Source organism: Chlorocebus sabaeus, chromosome 24, assembly GCF_047675955.1.
Source record: "Chlorocebus sabaeus isolate Y175 chromosome 24, mChlSab1.0.hap1, whole genome shotgun sequence".
Lineage (NCBI taxonomy): Eukaryota > Metazoa > Chordata > Mammalia > Primates > Cercopithecidae > Chlorocebus > Chlorocebus sabaeus.
The window spans coordinates 67,834,038-67,856,748 of record NC_132927.1 but is presented as its reverse complement, the minus strand read 5'-3'; positions in this window follow the sequence as shown (position 1 = coordinate 67,856,748).

Here is a 22,711-nt window from a genome sequence, read left to right as displayed (position 1 = left end):
TTTTAGATGGAGCCTTGCTTTGTTGCCCAGGCTGGAGTGCAGTGGTGCCATCTCAGCTCACTGTAACCTCTGCCTCTTGAGTTCAAGCGATTCTCTGGCCTCAGCGTCCCAAGTAGCTGGGATCACAGGCTTGCACTACCATGCCTGGCTAATTTTTTTATTTTTAGTACAAACGGGGTTTCACCATGTTGACAGACTGGTCTTGAACTCCTGACCTCAAGTGATCCACCCACCTTGGCCTCCCAAAGTGCTGGGATTACAGGTGTGAGCCACCGCACCCGGCCACATCGGTCACTTTTGTCATGCTGACAATTTGACATATAGACACATGCAGGAGAAAAGTTCCAATTTAGTCATCTGAACAACTGTAGCTTCTATATTTTTAATATGACAAACACACTGCCACTGAGTTTTCACACTGACAACTCCTTAAAAATTGACCATATACTGCCTGTGAAATAGTCTCAGCAAATCTCAAAGGATGGTAATGATTTAGATTATGTTCCCTCACCGCACTGCAGTTAAACTAGAAATCAATAACCAAACAACAACATAAAAGCTACTCCCTATGTGTGTGAGTCAAAAATGAAATCATAGTGATCTTATAGAACATTCTTAACAGAATGATAAGGAAAATACTTCATATCAAACCTGGTTGTGGTATAACTAAAGCAGTTTTAGAGGAAAACATTTCATCTTAAAAGTATATAGAACAGGCCGGGCGCGGTGGCTCACGCCTGTAATCCCAGCACTTTGGGAGGCCGAGGCAGGAGGATCACGAGGTCAGAAGATCAAGACCATCCTGGCTAACATGGTGAAACTCTGTCTCTACTAAAAATACAAAAAATTAGCCGGGTGTGGTGATGGGCGCCTGTAGTCTCAGCTACTCGGGTGGCTGAGGCAGGAGAATGGTGTAAACCTGGGAGGCGGAGCTTGCAGTGAGCCGAGTTCACACCACTTCACTCCAGCTGGGTGACAAAGCAAGACTCCATCTCAAAAACAAACAAAAAAAAGTGTATAGAACAGAGGTTCTTTTTTTTTTTTTTTGAGATGGATGCAAACTTAGATGATAAGACTATCAACAAAAGCAAGAAAATTATTGCCGTAAAAAGTCAGAAAAGGGCCGGGCACAGTGGCTCATGCCTGTAATCCCAGCACTTTGGGAGTCTGAGGCAGGTGGATCACTTGAGTCCAGGAGTTCCAGACCAGCCTGGGTAACAGGGTGAGACCACATCCCTAAAAAACAATAAAATTAGCCAGGTGTGGTGGTGCACGCCTGTAGTCCCAGCTACTCAGGAGGCTGAGATGGGAGGATTGCTTGAGTCTGGAAAGTTGAGGCCACAGTAAGCCATGATTGCCACTGCACCACTGGGCTCCAGCCTGGGTGACAGAGTAAAACCCTGTTTCAAAAAAAAAAAAGAATAGTGGTTACATTTAGGGGAAGTAATTTCAAATAGGAAGAGATGTGCAGCAGCTTCTGAAGTACTGGCCAAGTTTTTTTTTTTTTTTCTGAATTGCTGGCCAAGTTTCATTTTGTTTTTGTTTTTGAGGCAGAGTCTCGCTTTGTCACCCAAGGGACCACAGTTGTACACCTAGCCTAGCTAAAATATTTTATGTTTATTTTACTTTATTTTATTTGTTTATTTATTTTACTTTATTTTGTTTTATGTTTATTTTATGTAGAGACAGGGTCTTACTCTGTTGCCCAGGCTGGTCTCAAACTCTTGGGCTCAAGCAGTTCTCCTGCTTTGGCCTCCCAAAGTGCTGGGATTACAGGAATGAGCCACCACGACCAGCCCTGGGCAAGTTCTTTTTTCTTAATTGGGAGGTGTTTACATAGTTGTTTGCTTTGTAATATTTTCATTAAAATTATTTTATTTATTCATTTACTTTTCTACAGATGGAGTCTTGCTACGTTGCCCAGGCTGGCCTCGAACTCCTGGCTTCAACTGATCCTCCCACAGACATCAACCACCACACCTGGCCAAAATTTTATTTTGAGATAATTAGAGATGTAGATGCAGTTTTAAGAAATAATATAAAGAGATCCCATGTACTTTTTACCCAATTTCCTCCAAGGAAGGAACATTATATTACAATACAATTTGATAATATAATGCAATATAATATGATGATACAATATAATACAATATTATATCATAATGCAGTATTATATTGTAAAACTATATATAGCTCTATATCACAGTCAGGATATTTACACTGATATAGTCAAGATACAGAGCATTTCCATTACCCTCCTCTTGCTGCTTTATGGCCATACTCACTTCCCTGCCACTCCGTAACTCTCACCTCCTTAACCTCTGGTAACCTGTAATCTGTTCTCCATTTCTATAATTTTTTTTTCTTTTTTGAGAGAGGGTCTTTATCATCCAGGCTGGGGAGCAGTGCTGCAATCTTGGCTCACTGCAGCCTTGACCTCTCAGGCTCAAGCCATCCTCCCACCTCAGCCTCCAAGTAGCTAAGACTACAGGCATGCCCAGCTAACTTTTTGTATATTTGGTGGAGATGGGGTTTTGCCATGTTGCCCAGCCTGGTCTTGAACTCCTAGGCTCAAGCAGTCTGCCTACCTCGCCCTCCGAAAGTGTTGGGATTATAGGTGTGAGCCACCAAGCCGGGCTCCTTTTTATAACTTTATTATTTCAAGAACGTTTTATCTAAAATCACAAAGTACACAACCTTTGGGGATTGGCTTTTTTCACTTAGCATAAATTTCTGGCTATCCATCCAGGCTGCTGTGTTCATCGGCAGTTTATTCCTTTTGATTGTTAAATACTGTCTCCATCCATTCTTGCTGCTATAACACAATACCTTAGCCTAGGTAATTTATAAATAATAGAAATGTATTGCTCACAGTTCTCGAGACTGGGAAGTCCAAGATTAAGGCACTAGCAGATTTGGGTCTGGTCAGGGCTTCTCTCTGCTTCCAATATGGCTCCTTCTCACTGTTGTATTCTCACATGGCAGAAGGGTTGAATGCTTGTGTCCTCACATGGCAGAAGGGCAAAAGCCAAAAAGGATCAGACTCCCTCAATCCCTTTTACAAAGGCACTAATCCTATTCATGAGGGCAAAGCCCTCTTGGCTAATCACCTCCTAAAGGCTTCACCTCTTAAAGCGATTGCATTGGGGATTAAGCTTCCACATTAATTTTGGAGAGGCACAAACATGTAAGCCATAGCAGATTGTATTCCGTGGTGTGGATATACATTGTTCAACCACTCATCCGAACATCAGGGTTGTTTGCAGGTTTTGGCTATTACTAATAAACTGTTATAAACATTTATGTACAGGTTTTTTTGTGAAAGTAAATTTTTATTTATCTAGGATAAATGCCCAGGAGTAAAATTGCTGGGTCCTATTCAGATTCAGTTTTTTTAAGAAACTGACAAGCTGTTTTCTCCCAGTAATGTATGAGTAAACCTGTTTGTCTGCATCCTCCACACTATGTGGTGTTGTCAAGGTTTTTTATTTTAGCCATTGTTAGGTGCATAGTGATATGTCATTGTGAACTGAATCTGCATTTTCCTAATGGGTAATGATGCTGAATATCTTTTCATATGTGCATTTGTCATCTGTATATCCTCTTTGGTAAAATGTCTGTTCATGTCTTTGGCCATTTTCTAACTGGATTGCGTGTGGGTTTTTTTTACTATTGATTTTTGAGCCTTCTTTATATATTTAAGAAAAAAATCCGGGCCTGGGAGCAGTGGCTCATGCCTCTTAATTTCAGCACTTTGGGGAACCAAGGTGTGAGGATCACTTGAGCCTAAGAGTTGGAGACCAGCCTGTGCAACATAGGGAGACCCTGTCACTACCAAAAAAAAAAAAAAAAAAAAAATTTAGTTAGCTGGGTGTGGTGATGCGTGCCTATAGTTCCAGCTACCTCGGAAGCTGAAGTGGGAGAATTACCTGAGCCGAGGAGGTTGAGGCTGCAGTAAGCTGTGATGGCACCACTGCACTCCAGCCTGGGTAACAGAGCAAAACTCTATCTGAAACAGAAAGAAAAGAAAGAAAGAGAGAGAGAAAAGAATGAAAGAAAGAGAAAGAAAAGAAAAGAAAGAAGAGAATGAGGGATGGAAAAGAAAAGAAAAAGGAGGGGGGAGGGAGGGAGGGAGGGAGGGAGGAAGGAAGGGAAAAAAAGGAAAGAAAGGAAAAAGAAATACTGGCCAGGTACAGTGGCTTATGCCTGTAATCCCAGCACTTTGGGAGGCCAAGTGAGGTGGATTGCTTGAGGTCAGGAGTTCGAGACTAGCCTGGCCAACACAGTGAAACCCCATCTCTACTAAAAATACAAAAATTAGATGGGTATGGTGGTGTGTGCCAGTAATCCCAGCTACTTGGGAGGCTGAGGCTGGAGAATTGCTTGAATCCAGGAGGCAGAGGGTGCAGTGAGCCTAGATGGTGCCACTGCACTCCAGCCTGGGCAACAGAGCGAGACTCCACCTCAGAAAAAAGAAAGAAAGAAATTATTTGTCAGGTATATGGTTTGCAAATATATTCATCTAGTATGTAGCTCATCTTTTCATCCTATTAACAGTGTCTGTCACAGAGGAAGTATTTAGATAAAGTCCAATTTGCCAGGTTTTCCTTTGACAAATTGTCCATCTAATGTCAAGTCCAAGAATTCTTTTCCTACTCCTAGGTCCCAAAGAATGAATTTCTGCTAGAATTTTTGCTAAAATTTTATAGTTTTATGAGTTACATTTACATCTATTATCCATTTGTGTTAATCTTTATTTTCTTTCTTCCTTTCTTTCTTTCCTTCTTTCCTTCCTTCTTTCCTTCCTTTCCTTCCTTCCTTACTTCCTTCTCTTTCTTTCTCTTTCTTTCTTTCTTTCTTTCTTTCTTTCTTTCTTTCTTTCTTTCTTTCTTTTCTTTTCTTTTCTTTCTTTTCTTTCTTTCTTTCTTTTTCTTTCTTTCTTTCTCTTTCCTTTTTTTTGACGCACTTTTGCTCTTGTTGCCCAGGCTGGAATGCAGTGGTGCAATCTCGGCTCACTGCAACCTCTGCCTCCTGGGTTCAAGTGATTCTCCTGTCTCAGCCTCCCGAGTAGCTGGGATTACAGGCACATGCCACCATGCCTGGCTAATTTTTGTATTTTTAGTAGAGAGGAGGTTTCATCATATTGGCCAGGCTGGTCTCAAACTCCTGACCTCAGGTGATCCACCCACCTCGGCCTCCCAAAGTGCTGGGATTACAGGCATGAGCCACTGCACCCGGCCAGGTTAATTCTTTATAAGGTGTGAGATTTAGGTCTAAGTTCATAATTGTTAGTGTTTGTGCCTATGGGTGTTCAAATACTCCAGCACCATTTGTTCAAAAGGCTAGCTTTCCTTCATTGAATTGTTTTTGCACTTTTGTAAAATATGAGTTGGGGATATTTGTGTGGCTCTATTTTTGGGTTCTCAGCAAGACGCAGTGGCTCAAGCTTGTAATCCTAGCACTTTGGCAGGCTGAGATGAGAAGACACCTTGAGCCCATGAGTTCATGACCAGTCTGGGCAACACAGTGAGACCCTGTCTCTGTAAAAAATATACATCTATGTAAATGAAGTTAAAAAAAATTTCTGGGTTCTCGGCTGGGCATGAATATTATGTTACATTATATTATTACAATACAATTTTATAATATGATGCAATATAATATAATAATACAATATTATATTGTAAAACTATATATAACACAATATCACAGTCAGGATATTGACACTGTGGCTCATGCCTGTAGTCTCAGCACTATGAGATGCCAAGGTGGGTAGATCACTTGAGCCCTGGAGTTTGAGGCCAGCCTGGGTAACATGACAAAACCCCATCTCTATAAAAATTTGAAAATTTGGCTGAGCATGGTGGTGTCAGTGGAGGCCTAGTGGGGTGCTGGAACTCTCATCCCCACACAGTAGAGACACAGAGCACCCCACCTTGGTGTTAAAGGAGGCTGACCTTTACCCCATCTGGCACTAACAAGGCAGTGCCCCCTTCTGCTGGGGTAATGTCACACACACACACACACACAGACACACACACAGCCAGCCAAAAAGAAGGTTTAAAAATGGAGAACAGATTAGTGGTTACCACAGGTTAAGGAGGTGGGAGGTGTGGAGCTGGAGGGAAATGCGTGTGGCCATAAAGGAGCAAGAGGAGGGATCCTTGTGGTAATAGAAATGCTCTGTATCTTAACTATATCAGCTATTTGGGAGGCTAAGGTAGGACAATTGCTTGAGTATGGGAGGTGGAGGTTGCAGTGAGCCAAGATCATACCACTGCACTCCAGCCTGGGCAACAGAATGAGACCTTGTCTCAAAAAAAAAAACTATTTTAGAAACATAAAATATTTAATCTATAATATATTATAAAATATTTAGTCTGTAAATTGTAAATATTGAATTATAAATATTTAATCTATAGTATATTATATAAATATATTTTATATAATTATATATTTATATTTATATAATTTTACATTTTATAGAAATAGATAACATTTTATTATTTAAATAAGGTATTATAATTTAAATACATAATAAATGATTTCTAATATAACATATTTTATTGTATAATTTTATAATATATGAAGTTATAGATATACAATTACATGAAATATAAAATTCTATGTGTGTATACAAACACGTATATATACAAAATTTTATCATAGTTACAGTGTCATCATTTTACCAGTTCAAGTAAAGTATAGAAGCTTCACCGAAAATTTCTTTACATCCCTTTATCCTCCCAGATTTATTTATGTTAACTACTTCCTCCTTATGCATTTAGAACAATACCAAACAGTGTTGCAACTTTTGCTTCAACTACTAAATATAATTTAGAAAACTCAATAGGAGTTTTGGAAGGTGTTCTGTATTTACCTGTATTTTGACTACCATATTTTCCTTTTCTGATATTCTAAGATTGCTTCTTTTATTGTTTCCTTTCGGGCTTAGAGGACTTCACTTAGTCATTCTCTTAGAGTGGTCTGCCAACAAATTCTCATAGTTTTGTTCAGCTGAGAATGCTGTGACTTCTTTATTCATGAAGGATATTTTCTCTGGGTATAAGATTCTGGGTTGACAGTCTTCTAGCACATGAAAACTGTTTTGCCATTTCCTCTGGCCTTTGTGGTTTCTGATGAGAAATTTGCTAACATTTATACTTTTATCCCTTATACTTAAGGTGTCATTTCTCTTGCTCTGCTTTCAATACTTTTTCTTTGTCTTTTGTTTTCAGAAGATTGACTATGTTAATGTTGTAGATTTCTCTGGGTTTATCCTAGTTTGGAATATACTCAGCATCTTAAATCTGTGGGTTTATGTATTTTACCATATTTGGGAAGTTTTATGGTATTATTTCTTTCAGTACTTTTACAAGGAAGTCCCTTCTTTCTCCTTTTCTTTGGCTCTTCAATTACATGAATGATAGATCTTTTGTTATAGATCCACAGGTCCCTGTAGCTCTGTTCATTTTTTTTTTTTTTTTTTTTGTCTATTTTTCTCTATTGCTCAGAATGAGTAATTTCTATTGTTCTATGTTCAAATTTGCTGATTCATTCGTCTGTCACCTCAGCAAATTGAGCTCATCTGCTGGACATTTTATTTTACTTATTATTTTCTTTTCCTTTTTTTTTTTTTTTTTTTTTTGAGACAGAGTCTCACTCTGTCGCCCAGACTGGAGTGCAGTGGCGCCATCTTGGCTCACTGCAACCTCCGCATCCTGGGTTCATGCCATTCTCCTGCCTCAGCCTCCAGAGTAACTGGGACTACAGGCACCCGCCACCATGCCCGGCTAATTTTTTGTATTTTTAATAGTGACGGGGTTTCACCGTGTTAGCCAGGATGGTCTCAATCTCCTGACCTCGTGATCCACCCACCTCAGCCTCCCAAAGTGCTGGGATTACAGGCATGAGCCACTACGCCCAGCCTACTTATTGTATTTTTAATTTCTAAAAATTTCTATTTGGTTCTTCTATTTCTTTGCTGAGACTTTCAATGTTTTCACTTGCTTCAAGCATGTTCATAATTTTTCACTGAAGCATTTTTATCTTTGTCAGATAGTTCTAACATCTCTGTCATCTTGGTGTTTGCATCTATTGATTGTATTTTTTTTTTCATTCAGTTTGAGATTTACTAGTTCTTGACACGGTACTCATTTTCAATTGAATCTGAGACATTTGGGTATTGTGTTATGAGACTCTAGATCTTAACCTTCTTTTTGGCTGACTTTCTTGTATGTGCGTGACACCACTCCAGCAGGAGAAGGGAACACTTCTGCCTTGTTACTGCCAGATGTGAGGAAATCCCACTCAGCCTCCTTTGACACCAAGCTAGGGTGCACCATATCTCTACTCTGTGGGGGTGAGAGTTCCTGCACCTCATTAGGCCTCCACTGATACCTTTCTGTGTGAGAAGGGCAGGGGTGCTTGAAATCCATTCCTTTCTCTCGGTATACACTGGAACCAATTTAACTCAATATTTGTCATTTCCTGCCTGGTCTGGGACAGTTCATTTGTAAATGGACTCCCCAATTTGACATTTTCTTCCTCGCATCCTTCCTCCACGATGCTTGCAGAGTGATCTTTACAAAACATAAACCCAGTCATCACATCCCCTTACTTAAAATCCTTTTATGAATCTCTACACTCTCCAAAATAAAATCCAAAACAAAGAGAGCCCTTCAGGACTTGGTCCCTGCCAACTTTTCCAGCAACATCTTACTCCACTAGTGATACGGTTTGGATCTGTGTCCCCACCCAAATCTCACGTTCAGTTGTAATCCCCATTGCTGGAGGTGGGGCCTGATGGGAGGTGATTGGATCATGGGGGTGGGTTCCTCCTGATGGCTTAGCACCATCCACTTGGTGCTATTCTCATGATAGTGAGTGAGTCCTCCTGAGAGCTGGCTGTTTGAAAATGTGTGGCACCTCCTCGCTTGTTCTCTCTTCTGCTCTTCCATGTAAGACATGCCTGCTCCCTCTTCACCTTCCGCCATGATTATAAGTTTCCTGAGGCATCCCCAAAGCCAAGCAGATGCCAGTGTCATGCTTCCTGTACAATCTGCAGAATCATGAGCCAATTAAACCTCTTTCCTTTATAAATTACCCAGTCTCAGGTATTTCTTTTTTTTTTTTTTTTTTTTTTGAGACAGAGTCTCACTCTGTCACTAAGACTGGAGTGCAGTGGTGCAATGTTGCTCACTGCAACCTCCACCTTCTGGGTTCAGTGATTCTTGCACCTCAGCCTCCCGAGTAGCTTGAATTACAGATGCATACCCCCATACCCAGCTAATTTTTATTTTTGTATTTTTAGTAGAGACAGGTCTTCACTATGTTGGCCTAGCTGATCTCAAATTCCTGACCTCAAATGATCCGCCCACCTCAGCCTCCCAAAGTGCTGGGATTAGAGGCATGAACCACAGCGCCCTGCCTGAGGTATTTATGGCAATATGAGAACAGCCTAATACAGAAAAATTAGTACTGGGAGTGGGGCATTGCTATACTGATACCTAAAAATGTGAAAGTGACTTTGGAACTGGGTAATGGGCAGAGACTGGCATAGTTTGGAGGGCCCAGAAGAAGATAGGAAGATGAGAGAAAGTTTGGAACTTCCTACTTTGGTTGTGACGAAAATACTGATAGTAATATGGACAATGAAGGCCAGGCTGAGAAGATCTCAGATGGAAATGAGGAACTTATTGGGAATTGGAGCAAAGATCACTTTTGCTATGCCTTAGCAAAGAATTTGGCTGCCTTGTGCTCCTGCCCTAGGGATCTGTGGAACTTTGAACACGAGCGTGATGATTTAGGGCATCTGGCAGAAGAAATTTCTAAGCAGCAAAATGTTCAAGATGTGGCCTGGCTGCTTCTAACAACCTATCACATATACATGAACAAAGAAATGGCCTATAGTTGGAACTTGTATTTAAAAGGGAAGCAAAGCATAAAAGTTTGGAAACATTTGCAGCCTGGTCATGTGGTAGAAAAAAGGCCCATTTTTCCAGGGAGAAATTCAAGCAGGCTGAAGAAGTGTGCATAAGTAAAAAGGGGCCAAGTGCTAATAGACAAGACAATGGGGAGAAGCCCTTGAAGGCATTTCAGAGACCTTCACAGCAGCCCCTCCCATTACAGGCCCAGAGTCCTAGAAGGGAAGAATGGTTTTGTAGGACAAGCCCAGGGCTCCACTGCCCTGCACAGCCTCTGAACACTGCTCCCTGCATCCTGGCCTCTCCAGCTCCAGCCATGGCTCAAAGGGGCCCAGAACTCAGGCTTCTGCTTCAGATGGTGCAAGCCATAAGCCTTTGTGGCTTCCACATGGTGTTAGGCCTGCAGGTACACAGAATGAAAGAGTTGAGGCTTGGGAGTCTCTGCCTAGATTTCAGAGGATATATGGAAAAGCCTAGATGTCCAGGCAGAAGCGTGCTTCAGGGGCACGGCCCTCACAGGGAGCCTCTACTAGGGCAGTGTAGAGGTGAAATGTGGGGTTGGAGCTCCTACACAGAGTCCTCACTAGGGCACTGCCTAGTGGAGCTGTGAGAAGAGGGCCACCCTCCTCCAGACCCCAGAATGGTAGATCCACCAACAGTTTACACCATGTGCCTGGAAAAGCTGCAGACATTCAACACCAGCCTGTGAGAGCAATCACTGGGGGCTGAACACTGCAAAGTTACACAGGCAGAGAAGCATCAATGTGGCCTGGATGTGGGACATGGAGTCAAAGGAGATTATTTGGGAGCTTTAAGATGTAACGACTGCCCTTCTGGGTTTCGAACTTGTGTGGGGTCTGTAGCCTCTTTCTTTTGGCTAATTTCTTCCTTTTGGAATGGGAGTATTTACCCAATGCCTATACCCCCATTGTATCTTAAGAGTAACTAACTTGTTTTTTTATTTTACAGGCTCACAAGTGGTACTAGCCTTGTCTCAGGTAAGACTTTGGACTTTGGACTTTTGAGTTAATGCTGGGGGACTGTTGAGAAGGGATGATTGTATTTTGCAATGTGAGAAGGACATGAGATTTGGGAGGGGCTGAGGGCAAAATGGTATGGTTTGGATCTGTGTCCCCACCCAAATCCCATGTCCAGTTGTAATCCCCAATGTTGGAAGTGGGGCCTGGTAGGAGGCAATTGGATCATGGGGGCTGGTTCCTCATGATAGTTTAGCACCATCCTCTTGGTGCTGTTCTCTCAATAGTGAGTTCTCCCGAGATCTGGTTTTATGGCACCTCCTCTCTTGCTCTGTCTTGCTACTGCTCTGCCATGTAAGATGTGCCTGCTCCTCCTTTGCCTTCTGCTATGATTGTAAATTTCTCAAGGCCTGTGTAGAAGCCGAGCAGATGCCAGCATCATGCTTCCTGTACAGCCTGTGGAACTATGAGCCAATTACACCTCTTTTCTTTGTAAATTACCTAGTCTCAGGTATTCCTTTATAGCAGTGTGAGAACAGACAAATACAACTAGGGAACCCTGTAGATCAGCTGTATCAAACCACTTGTCCTGGAAGACAGTCCCTGACAGCACTGAGGCCTGGAAGCAAAGAGAGACAAAAAATACAATCAGCCCTCCATATTTATGGGGTTTGCATCCATGGATTCAACTAACCACAGATTGAAGATATTTAAAAAAAGAAGAAAAGAAATAGATGGCTGCATCTTTACTAAACATGTACAGCCTTTTTTTCCTGTCATTATTCCCTAAACAATACAGTATAACTATTTACATAGCAGTTATGTAGTATTAGGAATTACAAGTAATCTAGAGATGATTTAAAGTATATGGGCAGATATGTGTAGGTAATATGCAAATACCACTGATTTTATACAGTAGATCCTTGAAGAACATCATTTCATTCGACATCACTTTGATATAATATTGATGAGAAAAAATCGATTCCTGGCAAGAGCCATAGTCTGTGTGGTGTTAGCACATTCTCCCTACATCTGCGTGCGTTTTCTCAGGGACTCCAGTTTTCTCCCACATTCCAAAGCAGTGCACATTAGGGGAATTGGTGTGTCCAAATTGTCCCAGTGTTGCCAGGTGCAGTGGCTCACACTTGTAATCTCAGCACTTTGGGAGGTCCAGGCAGGAGGATCACTTGAGTCCAGGGGTTCAAGACCAGTCTGAGCAACAAAGTGAGACCCCGTCTCTACAAAAAAAAATAAAAATTAACAGGGCATGATGGCATGCACCTGTAGTCCCAGCTACTCAGGAGGCTGAGGTAGGAGAATTGCTTGAATCCAGGAGTCTGAGGATGCAGTGAGCCATGATTGCACCACTGAACTCCAGCCTGAGTAACAAAGCAAGACCCTATCTCTACAACAAATAAATACATTGTCCTAGTGTGAGTGAGTGAGTGTGTGTGTGTGTGTGTGAGAGAGAGAGAGAGAGCCTTGCAATGGAATACTGTCCTGCCTAGGGTTAGTTCCCACCTGTGCCCTGAGCTGCCAGGATAGGCTCTGGCCACCTGCAATCCTGAAATGGAATCATGGGGTAAATAATTATCTTGCTTGATTTTATTAATCTTTCTTAAATATATGTATCACTCACATCTATTTCAATTTTTTTATTTATTGAATATTTGGTAGAGACAAGGTATCACTATGTTGACCAGGCTGGTCTCGAACTCCTGGCCTCAAGTAATCCTCTAACCTCGGCCTCCCAAAGTGCTGGGATTACAGGCATGAGCCACCGTGCCCGGTCTATTTCAGTGTTTAATATTAGAAAGGTTTTGGGTCTTTATTTAGAAGTTTGGTGATATTTTTATAACCAGAAATATGCCACAGGAACTTAACTCTTGTTTCTATCAATGAGCGCATGGTAAATGAGTTCCTTTATTCACCTTTTCACTTAAAGTCACAGTTTCCATGAACCTATTGATGATGCTAGGTGAGGACTTAACTGTGTAAGGGACTTGAGCATCTGTGGTTGGGGGATGCTGGAACCAATCCCCCACAGATACCAAGAACAACTGGACTGCAACCACTTTCTCCGCCCATCTTCCCCTCCCATCTTGTGCCATTCCTCCTACTGGCTGAGCTCAAACAGAAGTGAGAAGCCAGAGAGCAAGACAGCCTGGGTGAAACCCTCCATGGGGATCAGACTTCAGGTCACAGAATAGGGCAGAGAAGAGCAAAGAATGGATGTTGCAGCAGAAGAGGGGACAGTCAAATGGAGACTAACCGGCACACTGAACCTCAAGCCAACCTAGGTCCTAGAGCAGTTAGGAACCAAAGTCTCACCTTGCAAAATGCCATTCTTTTTCTTTTTTTTTTTTTTTTAAGACGGAGTTTCACTCTTGTTGCCCAGGCTGGAGTGTAATGGTGCAATCTCAGCTCACTGCAACTTCTGACTTCTGGATTCAAGTGATTCTCCTGTCTCAGCCTCCTGAGTAGCTGGGATTACAGGCACCCGCCACTACGCCCAGCTAATTTTTGGTGTTTTTAGTAGAGACGAGGTTTTACCATGTTGGTCAGGCTGGTCTCAAACTCCCGACCTCAGGTGCCTCCCAAAGTGCTGGGATTACAGGCGTGAGCCACTGCACCCGGCCCCAAATGCCATTCTTATCCTCCAAGATTATTACATGTTCTGACAGAGTTCATCAAACATCCCAGGTCTCAGCTCAAATAATATAAATGCGCTACATAAAATCCTGTTTTCATTCCATGGATAGAACCATTATGTTGCTCTCCATGGTTTCAAAATTCTTCCTAGCTCAAAAAGGAATTAGATAATTATACCCATAATCAAAATGTGGTTGGTATGATACAGATGGTTAAATATGTGCTCCACCATTCTCACTGATTAAAACATCTTTTTATCCATTTATCATAGCCATTTTTTTATAATAGTGAATTCTTTTATAATTTTCAGGGAAAAAAATTCATCTTTAGCAGAGTAGTTTAAATCTACCCAGGTTTTTTTTTTTTTTTTTTTTCTTTGGTGGTGGGGTAGGGGGTTGTTTGTTTGTTTTATTAAGACAGAGCCTTGGCCAGGCGCAGTGGCTCACGCCTGTAATCTCAACAGTTTGGGAGGTCGAGGTGGGCAGATCACAAGGTCAGGAGTTCGAGACCAGCCTGGCTAACATAGTGAACGCCCATCTCTACTAAAAATACAAAAATTAGCTGGGCGTGGTGATGCGTGCCTGTAGTCCAAGCTACTCAGGAGGCTGAGGCGGGAGGATTGCTTTAATCCCGGAAGCAGAGGTTGCAGTGAGCTGAGACCATGCCATTGTACTCCAGCCCGGATGACAGAGTGAGACTCCATCTCAAAAAAAAAAAAAGACAGAGGCTTGCTATGTCACCCAGGCTGGAGTGCAGTGGCGCGATCTTGGCTCAATGCAGCCTCAGACTTCCGGGTTGAAGAAGTGATCCTCCCACCTTGGCTTCCCGAGTAGCTGGGACTACAGGTGAACGCCACCACGCCCAGCTGATTTTTGTACTTACCCAACGGGTTTTTAAACAAATAGATATCATTGTTATTGATGTAGTTATATGTTGCACAATAGCTGCTAGAATCCATAAGTTGAGCAACTTGCACCATATGCTTTGGATACTGCAAGGTAAATATCAAAAAGTGAAGATGAAGTACTTATGCTGTCAATAAACTTGAAAGCAAGATTTCTTACACTAATGCCCACTGAATAATCAAGCCACCAAATAAACATCTAGTAAATAATTTTATGGGTAATTCCTGATGTCTATAAGTTTTTAAAAATCATTCATCAACCTGAAGTAGTCCTAGCTTTCTGTTTTTAAGTTTCTCATTTTACTATCATTTTCATTAAATGTATCCCTGCACATACGTCAGAAAGTCAAATAATCCTAAATTACTATAAAATCTAACAGTTCCCTGTACATATCCCTCTTCCATTTCCCTTTCTTCGGAGGCAACCACATAAAATTGTTTTAACTGTTTATATGGACATTTGCCTTGGAATCTCCAAATAACCTGCTTACACTGCTTTTTTTTCTTCTTCTTCTTTTGAGACAGGGTCTCATTCTCTTGCCCAGGCTGGAGTGAAGTGGTGCGATCTTTGCTCCCTGCAGCCTCAATCTCCTGGGCTTCCCAAGTAGCTAGGACTACAGGCACATGCCACCATGCCTGGCTAATTTTTGGGGTTTTTTTGGGTTTTTTATAGAGTCAGGTCTTGCCACATTACCTAGACTGGTCTCAAACTCCTGGGCTCAAGTGGTCCACCCACCACAGCTTTCCAAAATGCTGGGATTATAGGCGTGAGCCACGGTGCCTGGACTTACACTGCCATTTTTTTTATGTTATAAGTAAATTGTTCTATCATAAAGACACATGTATGTGTATGTTCATTGCAGCACTATTCACAATAGCAAAGACATGGAATCGACCTAAATATCCATCAACGGTACACTGGATAAAGAAAATGTGGTACATATACATTATGGAATACTATGCAGCCATAAAAATGAATGAGATCTTTTACAGCAACATGGATGGAGCTGGAGGCCATTATCCTTAGCAAACTAAAGCAGGAACAGAAAACCAAATACCACGTGGTCTCACTTATAAGTGGGAGCCAAATGATGAGAACGCATGGACGCCTAGAGGGGAAAAACAGCCTGTCAAAGGATGGAGGATGGGAAGAGGGAGGGGATCAGGAAAGATATCTAATGGATACCAGGCTTAACACCTGGGTGACAAAACAATCTGTACAATAAACTCCCAGCTTTTCCTTTGTAGCAAACCTGCACATGTCCCTGAACTTAAAGTTAAAAAAAAAAAAAAACAGTAAAACCTATTAACATTCCACTATGAAAGACGAGGATGTAGGTCTTTTCTAAGCCCTACTATCACTGCCATACATAGACACTCACTCTTCCCATCCTCCCACATGAGAGTTTTATGAAGAGTTTAATCAGTGGGAGGCTTGAGGTGGGAGGATCTCACGCAAGAGTTTGAGCCAAGAGTTCAAGACTACAGTGAGCTATGATCATGTCAGTGTACTCCAGCCTGGGTGACAGAGTGAGACTCGGTCTCTAAAAATTAAAATAAAGTAACATAAAATAGCTTAAGCCAGGCGTGGTGGCTTATCCCTATAATCCCAGCACTTTGGGAGTCTGAGGCAGGCAGATCACTTGAGCCCAGGAGTTCGAGATCAGCCTGAGCAACATGGTGAAACCCTGTGTCTACTAAAAACGCAAAAACAATTAGCCGGGTGTGGTGGCACGTGCCTGTAATACCAGCTACTCAGGAGGCTGAGGCAGGAGACTCATTTGAACGCGGGAGGCAGAGGTTGCCATGAGTTGAGATCATGCCACTGCACTCCAGCCTGGGTGACAGAGTGAGATTCCATCTCAAAAAAAATAAAATAGAATAGTTGAGTAAGATTCACTGTTGGTGTTGTTATGGAAATGTTAGCCACATTCACAGCACAGCCACATTTCTTTTTCTTCCCTGATAACCTTTTCTTGTTCTTGGTGTTAATACATGTCCTTGTTTTCACTTAGTTTTCTATACACTGTTCACTATTTTGTCTCCCTCTACTGGATCTTCTCTTTCCCAACTCTAGTATATTCTACTTTATTAGTATAATACCTCATTTTAGTGGAACTCTTCCTCCAGTAACTTTCAGAGAAAAAAATAGATGGGTGGCCAGTGTTTTGAGATTGTTCATGTATGAAAATGTCTTTATTTACTTCCCATTGGAGTAACAGTTTGGCTGCACAGATAATTCTTTTACTTGAAACCATTTCTCCTCAAAATTTCAAACGCATTGCTCCCTTGTCCCTTAGCTTGCAGTGTTGCACTGAAAAGTCCAATGCCATTATTTTCTCTGATATTTTGTAAGAAAAGATTTAAATATCTTTCCATTGTCCCTGGTGTTACGACATTTCATACTGGTGGGCTTTGTGTTTTGGTTTGGTTTTTTGTTTGTCTGTTTTGGAGACAGAGTCTCACTCCAGTCACCCAGGCTGGAGTGCAGTGGCGCGATCTTGGCTCAGTGCAACCTCTGCCTCCTGAGTTCAAGTGATTCTCCTGCCTCAGCCTCCAGAGGAGCTGGAACTACAGGTATATGCCGCTGTGCCCGCTAATTTTTTTCTATTTTTGGTAGAGACAAGGTTTCACCATGTTGGTCAGGCTGGTCTCAAACTCCTGACCTCAAGTAATGCACCCACCTCGGCCTCCCATAGCGCTGGGATTACAAGCGTGAGCCACTGCACCCGGCCTGGTGGGCTTTGTTTTTGTTCTATATCCATGTCATGGGCTCTGGACACCATGGTGGACCTTTCTGTGTACAAGCTCACATCCCTCAATTCTGAGAAATCTTTTTGAATCATGTGATTAATAATTTTCTTCCTTCCACTGTCTCTGTTCTCCCTGTAACTCCTAATATTCTGGCTTTGTTCTACCTGTAAGCTTCTCTAATTTTCTTATCATTTTCCTCCTATATACATCATCTTGCTCTACTTTCAGGAGCTATTCTCAGCCTCTGTTTCATACCATCTGTTGATTTTTTCATTTTTGTTACTATACTTCTAATTTCCAAGACCTCTCTTTTGTTCTCTGAATGTTCCTTTCTTAAAACACTCCATTTGGTTTCATGGTGCCACATCTTCTGTCTCAGAGAATATCAATAGGTTTGTAGCAGTTTTCTTTTCTAAGGATAGTCTCCATTTCCTCTAGGCTGCCGTTTCCTGCTTATGTGGTGTTTCCCATCTGTTTCCATGCCATGGACTTCTCTTAAATGTCTGAAGATCCTTAGGTGTCTACTCATGTTCAGGAATGGGGTACTGAAAAGGTGTTTGGAAACTGTGTGAATATTGATTTGCCTTGACCATTTTGCTAAGAAACTCAATGATTTCGTGTCGTTAAATATATTTTCCTTTGTGATCAGATTCTGCAGAGGGTCGGGTGCCATGGCTTATGCCTGTAATCCCAACAATTTGGGAGGCCGAGGTGGGTGGACCACCTGAGGTCAGGAGTTCAAGACTAGCCTGGCCAACATGGCGAAACCCTATCTCTATTAAAAATTCCAAAAAAAATTAGCCAGGTGTGATGGTGAGCACCTGGAGTTTCAGCTACTCAGGAGGCTGAGATGTGAGAATTGCTTGAACCCGGGAGGTGGAGGTTACAGTGAGCCAAGATCCCACCACTGCACTCCAGCCTGGGCCACAGAGTGAGGCTCTTTCTCAAAAAAAAGAAAAAAAAGTTCTGCAGAGAAGGTTCTGACAGCTGCCTGCTTAGGTAAGGGAAGCCTCCTGAGGGGCCCCAAGATTCAATGCGAAAAGGATGAGAAGAGAAGGACGGATTGGGCATTGGCGTTATCCACAGGGAATTGCAGCATACACATGCCTTTTCAGTCTTCTACATTTCCCTCAGGGCTGAGTGCTTGCAGCTGGACACCCCCTTCCTGCTTCCTGCTTCCTATTTCTGGGTGTCTGAATAGCTCTAGTGCTGCGTACTACTCCGATGATGGCAAACATGGTGGCCATGAGAACATGCCTCATAGACTTCTTTTTTGGAACATAATTGACCAAAGGCCCCAGCTGCTGTGCTCTGAAATTCATCAGTATGCTTGGGCACAGTGCTACTGCTCATAGGTTGCTCCCGCTAGGGACTGGATGCAGCAGGACACCAAGGCAGACACAATCCCGGGAGGTATGGCCTCCTTTGCAGACTGACTCAGGGACTCCCTTATCAACTTCACCAAGGCCGAGCACAGTGGCTAGCACCTGTAATCCCAGCACTTTGGGAGGCCGAGGTGGGCAGATCACTGGAGGCCAGGAGTTCAAGACCAGCCTGGGCAACATGGCTAAATCCCGTCTCTACTAAAAATACAAAAATTAGCCAGGCGTGATGGCTTGCACCTGTAATCCCAGCTACTTGAGAGGCTGAGGCAGGAGAATCACTTGAACCCAGGAGGCAGAGGTTGCAGTGAGCTGAGAGCGCACCTGATAGGTGACACAGCGAGACTCCATCTCAAAAAAAAAAAAAAAAACTTTGCCAAATCCTCCTTGCAATGCTCTCTAGGATGACTGTGCTCAGCCTTCTCTCTCTCTCCCCTCCACTCAAGGTCATACTTGCATCACCAAGTAACGCCTCTCCCAGCCATCCTGGCTCTCTCCCTATTTCCTTTCACACCAGCATTTCCCTTTCATTCCATCTTGATGTCTGCATTTTGGAGGGCCCAGGCCAACCCAACAAGGTAGTGCTAAATTCAGCTCTTAGACACAGTACGTCTTTTAAATAGAAAATATATAAGTATTGATTTAGTTCATAAGATATTAACCATAAGTAACAGAAAAGTGAAATTCACTTACAGCTATGCTGAGGACTGCCGAATTAGACACTGAGAGTTGACATTTATGTTCTTGGTGTCTTTAAAAAAAAAAAATTGTACAGATGATGTCTCTCTGTGTTACTCAGGCTGGTCTCAAACTCCTGGGCTCAAGTGATTGTCCCACCTTGGCCTCCCAAAGTGTTGGGATTAGAGCATGAGCCACCACATTCAGCCCCTCAGTGTCTTTTGATTTGGATGTTTGCTGAGACTCTTCTATAAAATGAGAAAAATAACATTTCTAACATAGCCGTGACTTTGTTCTTTCTTAGATTTTTTCTTAAGAACTCTGAGTTGTGTCTAATATCAAAATTTGCAATACAAATAGAGATTTCTCTTTTAAAATAAAGGCCAGGCGTGATGGCTCACACCTGTAATCCCGGCACTTTGGGAAGCCTAGGCAGGTGGATTACCTGAGGTCAGGAGTTCGAGACCAGCCTGCCTGGCCAACGTGGTGAAACCCTGTCTCTACTAAAAATACAAAAATTAGCGGGGCGTGATGACATGCGCCTGTAATCCCAGCTACTCAGGAGGCTGAGGCAGGAGAATCGCTTGAACCTGGGAGGCAGAGGTTGCAGTGAGCCAAGATCGCATCACTGCACTCCAGCCTGGGCGACAGAGTGAGACTCTGTCTCAAAAAATAATAATAAAATAAAATAAAATTCATATCTGCCTAAGTTTTGAAAAGGCTCAGGAGCAAAAGCTTGTGTGCATCTTCCCTGCTCTCATCTGAGTAGAACAGATCCCTTTTAGGTCATGGTAAATCTGCATTTTCTTTTATGTGTTGTGCCCTACAGACCCCCCAATCCTGAAATGTACCCAGATTAATATCTTTGACATGCAGATCACAAAGGGCTTCTTATTTTCAGGGTGTTCTTTGTGGCAGATCATCTTTTCAGACTATCTTTTGGCAAAAAGGAAATAACTTATAAGTATTTTCTGAATGTACAAACACATTCATGCATTCATTACTCTCAATTTCTTTTTCCACCTTTGAAAACCAATCCAGGTAGAATAGGAAGCCAAGGATGATGGCATTAATATGTAAATATTAAAAATTTGTATTTAGCTATTTTAAAATCAAATCAAATGTATATGATTGTGACTTAATTTTTGTCATTTCAAATAATCTTTCTAACTCTTGTGTTTGAGAAGAATATGCTTATCCTTAAATGATGCAAACATTCTATACCTTACCCCCCAACCACAGTGGTTAGGGTGGTACTTAGAGAAAAGCCAGGCCATTCAAATATACTGCCTGTATTTTTCAGATTGTCATGGGGTGAGAAATGCTTTTAACTCCTGAACATTAAATTTAGAAGGGTGAGGTATAGGGCTGCCTATAACCATGACCCCCAACTGTCACTCCCAATGTGGGCAAATATGTCTGCCTCAGCGAGAAGAAAGCAGAACATTCCATGGGGAGCCCAGTTATCCTCCAAACCAGACCAGTATCTTTCTGGGGTCTGTTAGGAATTGAGATAAGGAGCTGGGCACGGTGGCTGACACCTGTGATCCCAACACTTTGGGAGGCTGAGATGGGAGGATTGTTTGAATCCAGGAGTTCAAGACCAGCCTGGCCAACATGGTGAAACCCTCTCTCTACAAAAAAAAAAAAAAAAAATTAGCCGGATGCAGTAGTGCATGCCTGTGGTACCAGTTGCTCAGGAGGCTGAACTGAGAGGCTGAGGCAAGAGGGTCACTTTAGCCCAGGAGTTCAAGACTCAGCGAGCTACGATCACGCCACTGCACTCCAGCCTGGGCAACAGAGCGAGACCTCGTGTCTAAATTTTTTTTTTTAATTTAATAAAGAATTGAGATGAACTGATTCTTTTCATCTACACCCTACCTCAACCTCTCCAAAATTTATCTTGTATTATTGGCTGTAAATGCAATCTCTTTCCTTATAACTCTATGGGTTAACATCATCTAAGGTGATTTTAAAACTTGTTATCAAGTTCTTTCATATTTCTCCCATCAAAAGTGGAGTCTCTACTCCCTCCTGTTAAATCTGGGCTGGCTTTGGTGACTTTGTACCCAGTAAAATAAAGCACAAATGATGTTGTGTGACATTGGAGGCCAGGTCAGAAAAGACCATGCAACTTCTGCCTGGTTCTCTTACAATGCTTTCCGTGGGGAAAGCAGCCACCATGTAAGAAGTCTAACTCCCCTCTCCGAAAGACCATGTATACCTGTTCTGGCAGACAGGCCTGGCTGAGCTCCCAGCCAACAGCCAGTGTCCCCTGCAAGCCATGTGAGTGCTTCATCTTAGACATTCATAGCCCAGTTGAGCCTTTGGATGACAGCAGCATAGCTGACATCTGACTGCAACTACATGAAAGGCCTCAAATGAGAACTGCCCAGCAAAACCCTTCCCCAATACCTGACTCACAAAATTGGGAGCAAAATAAAATGCCTACTTTAAACCACTAAGTTTAGAGAGAATTTGTTACAGAGTAATAGTAACTAGAATGCATCTTTGCATTGGAATTGAATCCAATCTCAAAGTAATGGCAGTAGTAGTACATTTTCCATGGATGGAATGGATGAGATCTAAATGCTATGTGTTTTTTAAAAATGTCTGCTGATATGCTCTTTATATATTATAAAACTCTTTACTTAACAGATACAATGACTATATGAAATGTATTTATCTTTTATTTTTTGAGACATGGTCTTGCTCTGTCAGCCAGGCTGGAGTGCAGCGACATGATCATAGCTCACTGCAGCCTCAAACTCCTGGGCTCAAGCAATCCACCTGACTCAGTCTCCTGAGTAGCTGGGACTACAGGCTTGTGCTATTATGCTCAACTAATTTTTTATTTTTATTTTTATTTTTTGTAGAGATGGGGGTCTCCTTCTGTTGTCCAGGCTGGTCTCAAACTCGTGACCTCAAGTGATTCTCCCACCTCAGCCTCACAAAGTGCTGGGATTACAGGCATAAGCCACCACACCTGGTCTGAAATGGATTTTTGAGCACAGCCTAGATCTTAAATGTCTGACTCTGGTTCCAATATTTGATTTGTCAAGTATAGATCAGATCTTATTACACAGTCTTACAGGGACTGCACATGTATTTTGTTTTACGAAAAATCAGTGGTATCATTTTTTTTTCCTAACATGGGTGGCCTTGAAATTTTTGTTTAGTTTAGTTTAACTTGTGCTTATAATATTATTGCTTTTTTTTTCCAATCAACTTTCTCAGGTTGAAAATTTCTATTTGAAGTTGGATCAAAGAAAAATGTGAAGGGAGAGATGACGATAAAGAATGAAAACAGGACCCTCCTTCAACCACTGAAATGGGAACACTGTGTTTTCTCTGAGCAGCAGTTAAAGGTCAGCATTGTTTTCCTGGCCCTATGCTAGGACTGACGGATTAAAGCTGAGAGCAGAGGCTTACATGGTT